We start from the raw sequence: 9,031 nt of genomic DNA, 5'->3' as shown, positions 1-9,031 counted from the left end.
AAGGTAAATCCACAATCTCATCTGCACTGACATATTGTTATAAAATGTCATATAAGCCTGACCTGAAAAAGCAGCAAACCATTTTTCATGAATACAGCTGGCAACAGTGGCAGAGGTTTTTTGTTGCCATAATCTTAGGCATTGGACTTGGGTGTTGAGTTCTGTGGTAAATTACTCTAAAAACACTATACATATAAAAGACTAGAATAGAATAGATAACCACCACAGTACACATTCCCTCAGTCGGCACTGAGCCCTGTATCCCATAAGGTTTGTTACATTTAACTCGTTTACAGGCATTGATAGCCTTTCAAGATGCAGAATTTTCAGATAGACAGAATAGTCTTCCTCCTCTTACAAAGAGAGTGTAGAGAGCACACAACTATACATGCTCCCAATTCATTTCACCATGAGATGATTTGGCTGGTTGTAGCTCTGCAGCCCTGAGTGGATTACCCATTGCTTTTCTGGTGGGTGGATATTCACAAGGTTGTATTTTCATGCACTGTTTGTTCAGCTCCATTGATCCAGCACAGGACTGAGTGTGTCAGGAACTATGAGGTGTCTTAGAGACAGCATTATGGTGGTGTTATTGTAATCCTGATCCTGACCAATATACTTTTCTCAACCACATGTCCCTTACAGGGGAAGGTTTGCACCTCTAAAATAAAGATGATGTGTTCTATTTGTTCCATCAACGTTCCATTAGATATGGATTAGGTGGAGTGTGAAGTTGAAAGGGGTGATCATGTAAAAAAAGAATACTTTTACAATGTGCAGCTCAACTGGCATCCCGACAACCCCCCACACAGTATCTCATTTTGTGCTGGTCACAACAGCCAGCCCACCCTGAAGTCCCATCCCATGTCACTTTGGCATCCCACCAATATGGATACACTTTCCAGAAATCAAAGACCCTAAGCAGCATCACATCCAAGACCAGAAAACGCATTGTTTGGTGTATTACCCTAATGACATCACATTGCTGCAATGCTGTGCTTGTCATAGAGAAGGTGTCGCAAAGTAATGTTCTTCGTATAACATGAATTCGTCCATGGGTCATTTTGTAAAGATTTTATATGTTCTGCATCTGTTCAAGACATGATGGTGAGGAAATATATTTTCATTTGTAAGCCTATCAGTCGTGATCCTCCTATTACGCAAGTGTTAGGTTGTTGAGTAGAGACGCATTGCAAAATATTGCCTGCTCGCTCTGTGGAATTAAGCAGGATACATTATCCCACTACCCTGCCCGGAAAAATCGTCTGCATTGTCTTTGCTGAACGGGTGGACAAAGAAGCAAGCCATATATGAAAACGAATTGCTCGCGTGGGTAAGCATATATTGGCTATCAAGAAAGAATACACGCTTTAAACTATGCGTGGATGGAATTCATTCAATCGACAAGGGAAGTTAACGTCCAACATTATCAAGGAGAGCAGTATGTTTGTCAACCTTGATTTGCTTATCATAAAATAAAATACATACGAGTTAACTATTCTAGGCTATTGTAGTCGTCGACCTTCATGACCATCTCAGACTTTTAGATACGCAGAATAGCAGAAACCGCGTGGCTGAATTTAAAACCAACCCCAATGCGTTTATTCCATGCCCGTGTCTGTTCAACAACACTAGCTGCCTACCCATTGCTTCAAAGGATCATTAACTGCATGGCTTTCTACCTCCATCATCCATAATGACAATATCGGTACATGCATATTGCACTATATGAATATACCTCTGATACAGTCCAACGTTTCTTATTCAATTCAAGGCTAATTTGACTGAGGCTACACTGACACGTTCTTTGGACGATAGCTCTGGATTTCAGATTCTGTTTTCAGTTTGTATATCTTTTTCTGTCTCAATTGGATCGTATTGGGATTAAGGTGAGGTTTTAACCCGATGCAGATAACAGGGAGATATATTTCCCATGACATTTGTCTTGGTCACTGGATTTTTGATAATGATGGTTTAAGAAAGGACTTCGCCTACCAATTTGGTGACCAATTTCTGAAGTAAAAGTCAACCCGTTGTTGGTTACTACCTCTCTCGTCAATTTCACTCCTCTCCGATTAGAAATGCTTCAGTAAGACAATGTTTGAACCGTGGAAATAACGCCCATGTGTCTACCCCTAACATCCACGGCGAATCCTATTAATGACAACGGTAAAGGTAAGTCAGCCATATATTTTATATTTGATCATAGCAATTGCATGCTCAATAAAAAGCAAATTAGCTTTGTGCTATATACTTTTTTTGACCTTCCACTTTGGTGCATGATTTGTTATTGTGTGCAGTGTTTACAGATATATTGCTAGGTATATAATGTTCAGGTGATGCTATTTTGAATAACAATCTAATCTGCTATTTGTTAGTATAGGCTATAAGCTATTAATGCGTTCATGCCGCATAGGCTATTCAATCTAAAGTATTGCCTGACTATTGAATTATGATATATTTGAATAGCGTTTGATGTTTTGGACCAGTTTTGTTGAATTATTTTGCTAATTTAAGTCACGTAGCCTGTAGCCTACATCTGTATAGGTCCAAAAGCGCGCTATCAAAATGATAAATAGGGATGATAAATAGTAGACTGTAGCCTAAAACTAATGCTGTGAGACAACGCGCAGCTGGGCTAAAACAGGCAAAATAATATGATATTTGTATGTTGATTGATGACTCATTCATTTTCATATGAGATGGTTGACATTGTAGACTAATAACACACAAGGATTTCAATTGACCTTTCGCAGTATTGGGTTATTCACCTGGTTTGGAATTCCAATAAAGATGAATTCCTAAGAAATACTTACCCTTGTATGGATTCGTTGTAATGGACCCTAATTAGGCTATTGCTAAGTGATGTGTGTAATCAAATTGTCAGAGGGAACGGAATCAGAGAATAGATTGGTTCAAGGCCGGTCTGTGTCTGCAGAAGCAGCATGCATTCTGCATTTATTATCACAGGTTTGTGTTGGCTACAACCGCTGAAGCTGTATGGGCATTCAAATCAAAAGGAATAAGGAACAGACGGGCCACACATAGCTCGGTGAGTTGAATCCACCATTGAAGTTGCCAACGTTGGTTGAGAGCACAGACCAGCTTGCTTGGAGCGCGAGTGGCACGGGCGTGTCTGCATCAGAACAACGTCGACTTTCACAAGTTAGCATCAGCACTGGAGAATATTTCTCACTGCAGAAATGTCAAATGACCGCTTGGGGACACTGACTGCTAAGCTACAACCGTCTATTATTCGTTTCAGTACCGACCAATCGAACTCATACGGAACGAATGTGAATGTTCCGAATTTTATCCATGGGTTACAAATCAAAGCACGCTTTTCTCATAGACCTAACGTTACCCATAGGAGGGACATTGAGAGGGAAGCATAGCCCAATGTAACGGTCATTTTTCTGCTCAAATGTGTTTATATGACATATAGTATAATTCATGATCATGAGTAGACTAGAACGCTACAGTGCAGCAACATATCTGACCCTGTGTATTACGGTCGCTGTCCACTGCCCTGTGGTGCTGAACTTCCGGGATTCCGAGCTCATGGCTGTCCATGGTGCTGAATCTGGTTGTTTACATTGGCTCCACATACCCTTTTACATCATAACAAAGTCGCCACAGAAAGCTGCATGTTGTATTAGGTACACTCCTGAAAGTGACGCTATTATACAGGAAATCTTTTTTTTCAATATGCAAATTAGTTAGTTAGCTCACCAATTAATATGCTCATTAATGAGTTGTGAGTGATGCACTCTTAGAAATGTTAATTAAGAGTCTTTATTCAGTTCAAAAGAAAACACAGGACTTCAAAAAAGTAAGTTAAAAAACAATAACAACACAATATTATCTCTAGCAGCTAGCAAAGGTATTATTCACTGCCCAACCACTCTGATGGACCTCAGTTCGAATGTGGTCTTATGGTCAAAAGAAGTAATAACTGGTAGCCATTTTTCTATGGTTATTTTCTCCTCTCTCTTTTTCAGGCATTCAATATTTATATTGTTAGTTTCTGGAATAATAGGCTATGTCTCTGTGGACAGTTTCCATAGATGGAGGTATTTGTGTCCTTGCCAACCCTTCAGACTCAGTAGAGGACTCAAAGAGGTCAGCATGTGGCTTTTATAGGATTATATATATTTTTTTTTTCACTCAGGGAATGTAGATGGCAGAAATAAGGTGCTCTGTCAGATGTAAACAGGGTCGTAGGGAAGGTTGTAAATCCATTAAAGAGAGATGGAGGCAAAATATCTAAACACTTACTGTTAAATGAAGCATACATCCCCTCATATCACTACCATTTTATTTCGGACCACGCTCATAAGACATACCAAGGGGAAACTGCGTACATCAATTTGCAGAGTTGCTACATCAGTAGTACAGTATGCCACATGCATTTTACATAGCAGCTTGCAGTCCCACTCCACCACTGGTTAGTACCGTTTACCAGGTGCAGCAGTATCCACTCCTCCATCTCAATCAGGAATGGGACTCCATGTTCTGGCACATCAGGGGCACCACCTCTCCACAGCTGCCCAGCCTGCCCAGTGCAATGAAGCGCTGAGATGGAGAGGATCTGTCACATGGTTTATGTGTTGTAATGGCCACTCCCTGTCGGACGGATGCCTTCATAGGGGAAGATAAGAGACACACATTCAACACACAGATAAAACAACCTAGACATGGATGGAGAAAAGTGCTGGGTCCTTTACAGGAATGAAGACTACAACAATAGGAGTCAATAGCCCCAAGCATATAGAATTTAGGAGATGTATTGCTTTGGGTGTGCATGTTGAATATTTGAATGAGCTGTTGAAACATTTGTTTCAGTAAGAACCATTGACATTTGATGCTACAGAACCAGATTATGTATTTTAAATACTTGCTCCATGTCTGTACATAATAAGGGCCTGCTTTAAGTGGCTTGTAAAGACATCTGAACACAGAGGTTAATGAGGTTTATTCTTAGGAGGGTTAATACGTTTGAGCCCTATTGGATTAGTAATTTGAATTCATTAACAAGTTCAACAGGCCATCCCACTGAGCACAGGCGTCAATTCAACGTCTATTCCACGTTGGTTCAACGTAATTTCAGTGAAATGATGTGGAAATAATGTTGAGTCAACCAGTGTGTGCCCAGTGGGTTGTTGTGTATTTAGATTTGGACTATCTATGCAGCGGTTGGGGTGAGATAGGTTATCACCGCTTCTCTAGCTTGTCAGAGCATTGGACCGTGTTACAGTAGATACCCAGGGTTCTGGTGCCATGCCTTTGCCTAATGAAATCAGGTATCATGAGATCCTCATTATCATACACTGACTACATGGATTTCAATATGGATGCATGAATACACACAATATCAAGAAATATGTGAGAATAATTTCAAATTCCAATAGGTAATAGTTAAACAGATCCACAAGCAGATAGGTGGGAAGGTTTCTGCTGCTTTCTAGTTTGGCAGTATAGGCAGTAGGGTGAGATTAATGTAGCCTCTCTGGCTTGCCAGTCTGTTGCATTGTGTTACAGCAGCTGCTCTGGTTGCTGCTGTCATGTGTTAGCATTATGAAATCAGGGCTGATATGGGTATTATCAGCCACTGCAGAAATGAGAGGGAAGAGACACGCCAAAAGTACCAGATCTGTATGGGGAGAATGAATGAAAATCTGGATTTGAAAACCATTATGCATAGCCTACCCACTGTAGAGCTGCACTCTATGAGGTCTGGATGTCAAACAGCTGTATAAACAATGTCTGTTTTGTTATGTGTAAGATAACTTCACAGGAAACAATATTGCCACTTTCATTTACTATTGGAGTAGCCACAGTAGAATCAGTACACAATTAATGAAAAATGTACCCATTGCCGGCAAGTTGTGTTTGAAAAGTGTTAACACACATTTGCATACTGTTATATTAAAGATGAGTTAACATTGAGAAAAAAAAAATGCAAAATGTAGTTATACTCCCATTTCAACAAACAACTTAGCCTACACATACATCACAGACACTCAGCATGATAGGTGTGTATTTCAAACTAGATAATGCTGCTGGTTCTTTCTCATGTAAAATGTGGTATTCTATCTAAGTAAACATCTTTTTGAATGATCGGTCGGTTGATACATTATTGTACATAAGGGCTTTCCTTTCTTCGCCCCCAAAGTTGAGCTTGAAATCAGCGTAAGGGGAATTTTCTGTTAGTACTGGATGATGAGCATAGGCCTGGAGCGTGCATCTCATCCTGGGACAGATGCTGAGCAGATAAACCAGGCTGGGTCCTGGAGCTGGGGAGCTGAAGCGTTGACCTGGTACATGCGGCATGCAGAGCATCAGATGTAGGATGGAGCTCAAGGGCAGCAGAGAACAATGGGGGGTGGGGGCAAAGGTCACAACAGTCAGCAGGGAGGGAGCACATGGTAACAGAGGAGCAGAGGAGGCAGAAAACCAAGGTGTTTATGGAGCAGAAACAGCCTCTATAGCTTGATGATGGGTGTGATCAGTTGACTACTGGAAGGCAAAGATGAGGACTCAAGGTAGAAGCAGATGGATTTCCAATGACAGGTAAGGGCAAGTTGAGCTAGGTTCATTAGTATCCTGATTCAGATGGAAGATGGACATATTGACAATGTAATTTTCTTTGGAGCATCTCATACCTTAACTGCCACTGCTAAAGAGAGTTCTTATACCCAAGTCATATTACCAGCCTCCCAGCCTCTCTGTTGACTCTATGGCGCACAGATAACAAGATTACAGGTGGCACCTGTCTCCCCAAAGAACCTCTCCCATACAGTGTGGCTGTTCCACCTTTGACACAGTTTTAGACTACTGCTACAGGACATAGATGTCACTGTCTTTATAGGGGCATTAAAATTAAGAGATATGATATTATTATCCACCAAAGAACTAGTGTTTGATGTACTGTAGTAGTCAGCCAAGCCAACCAGCCAAGCTGTTAGACCATAGCTGCTCCTTGAATCAAGGAAGGTGACATTGATCTGGATATACTTTCAGTAGCTGCATCAGATGATATTGATTAGGCTGATCTCCCAGACTAGCACTTTTCTAAGCTCTTTGATGCTCATTCACTAAGGCAGGGCAAGGCAACTAGCCATGGCCCGTTTCTTTTGGGCGGAGCGGATGGTCGGGGGGCCGGAACATAGTTAGAATAATTTGTACACTGCAAATTGACCACAACTAAGCCCAAAAAATAGATTATATTTGAAAATAACTATCATTTCATACCTTGATTACAATGAGACATGTTCACATACACTGTATGTCTACTTTTTTATTTATAGGAACACTTGAACAGATTTCGTAAATGAAACACATTTTTAGTTGAATTCCTGGTGATTTTAAGTCTCTTTTTTTTTAACCAAAAACGAAAATCACTCAAAACGATAAAAAATCTATCACGGGTCGGTTTTGGCCCCGCGGGCTGCCTGTTACCGAACCCTGCACTAAGGGGGTTCGGCATTGTAGTTACTATGGGCCTTAGTGCTACGGAGAGCAGGGGTCAAAGCTACATTGTAACAATGATTGCTGTTGTGGTAATCATCATTTGCGAACACTCACTCAATAAGGTGAGTTTTTACACTTACTCTGCATGACTTGGGCTGTCTAGTGTGTTTGGTCGACCAGGACTCCTTCGGCCCTATAAGTGCAGCATGGATCGCTTGCTCCAATACAATTTCACACCACAGTATTGCCTTGGGCGCCAAGTAGTGTTGTAGCAAGCTCTGTAGCAGACCTTGTAGCAGACATCTCGGCTGACCCTTCCCTGCAGTCAAACTAGAAAAAACATAAACTATTCTTGTGCAACCAGCCCAGCAGCAACTGTCTGTGATAGCACAATCACTTAATTTCCTCTGTTTGGATGGCTGTCTGATGTTAAAACAGTAGCCGGTCCAATCTGCCTGTAGACTTCCTCAGCAGGATATAAACGACCTGAATAATCTATGCCACTTGCCATACTTTTGTAAACCAATTGTCTCAAATGTGTCAGGTAGTTGTACTTCCTCATCTAAAGCAGCTCAGCACACTGCTGGTTGAAGGGAATGTATCAGAAGATAAGCTAATAAACTACAAAGTTCTCTTTCATAGTCCCGCCATGTTCTTCGGGGTTATTCCTTCATTTTGAATCTTTAATGAAACCGCGTATTGGAGTTTGAAAGAAAGGTTGTCAGACTGACCTTGCATTTTACTGAATAATTCTGAAGATTGTTCGAAAATACTCTCTGTAGAGCAAAAAGTATACTTATGCATATTATGAGTCTATGTCTATAGCTGCCGCATTGCTGCTATAGACATGCTGTCCTCTGTGGTACCCCATTGAAAAACGATGCCAATAGGTAATTAGTGGATTTGACAATCACAGAGAGAATGTATGATGTAAGGGAATTGATAAATAGCTCAAAGGAACACTACTGGAGTGTAGACACTTAGCATTAGAACTGAATCTGTTCAACAGACCTATATCCATGAAATGGTTGTACTTAACATGATGTGTTGATGCCTGTATTATTTTATATGTATCTCAAATGCACTTAAGAACCTCCAACTGATCATTGACTGCTTGTAGGCGTGTAGAAACAACAAGCTTGCTAGTTCAACACACCAGTTCCAAGGTGAAGGGTCATGCTTCCAATAAGAGCTGAAGATCATTCATACACTCTCGCAGTATTAAACTGTAGACTGAGCTCACATATAATAGTTAAATAAGCCAAAAAGCAGTAGTTGCATTTTGTTGCATGACTAACATTCCAAAGATGAATATACTGTTTTTTTTTAGATACCTACCATATGAGTGTCATAAACAAAGAAGCAAAACTTGAAAGAAATGTGAGATCTTGGGTAAATTTCGAACCTGTAAATATGTACTCAGTAAGTGACATTGTTGTATTTGATGTATCAGTCCATATGGAAGGCGTGAGTGGTTTCAAAAGACTATCCTCTCCGTATACAGGGTGCTCGAGCACATCATTGGTGGCTGACATTGACTTGCATGAGATGTGAATTG

General features: G+C 40.7%; 1 protein-coding gene across 7 annotated transcripts in view; it reads left to right on the top strand.

The window, feature by feature from the left end:
* The first annotated feature begins 881 nt into the window (after positions 1-881).
* Positions 882-9,031, top strand: part of LOC129831966 (leucine-rich repeat and fibronectin type III domain-containing protein 1-like) — a 138,203-nt gene continuing 130,053 nt past the window's right edge. For 2 of the 7 annotated variants that reach the window (XM_055895649.1, XM_055895651.1), the window contains exon 1: positions 882-1,107. The gene's annotated coding sequence lies outside the window, so the exon portion shown is untranslated. Of the gene's footprint in view, positions 2,176-9,031 lie in introns of all 7 variants that reach the window. The other 5 variants (XM_055895648.1, XM_055895650.1, XM_055895645.1 and 2 more) reach the window with 3 other exon arrangements.

Source organism: Salvelinus fontinalis, chromosome 33 (assembly GCF_029448725.1).
Source record: "Salvelinus fontinalis isolate EN_2023a chromosome 33, ASM2944872v1, whole genome shotgun sequence".
NCBI lineage: Eukaryota > Metazoa > Chordata > Actinopteri > Salmoniformes > Salmonidae > Salvelinus > Salvelinus fontinalis.
This window is presented reverse-complemented; position numbering and strand designations above follow the sequence as displayed.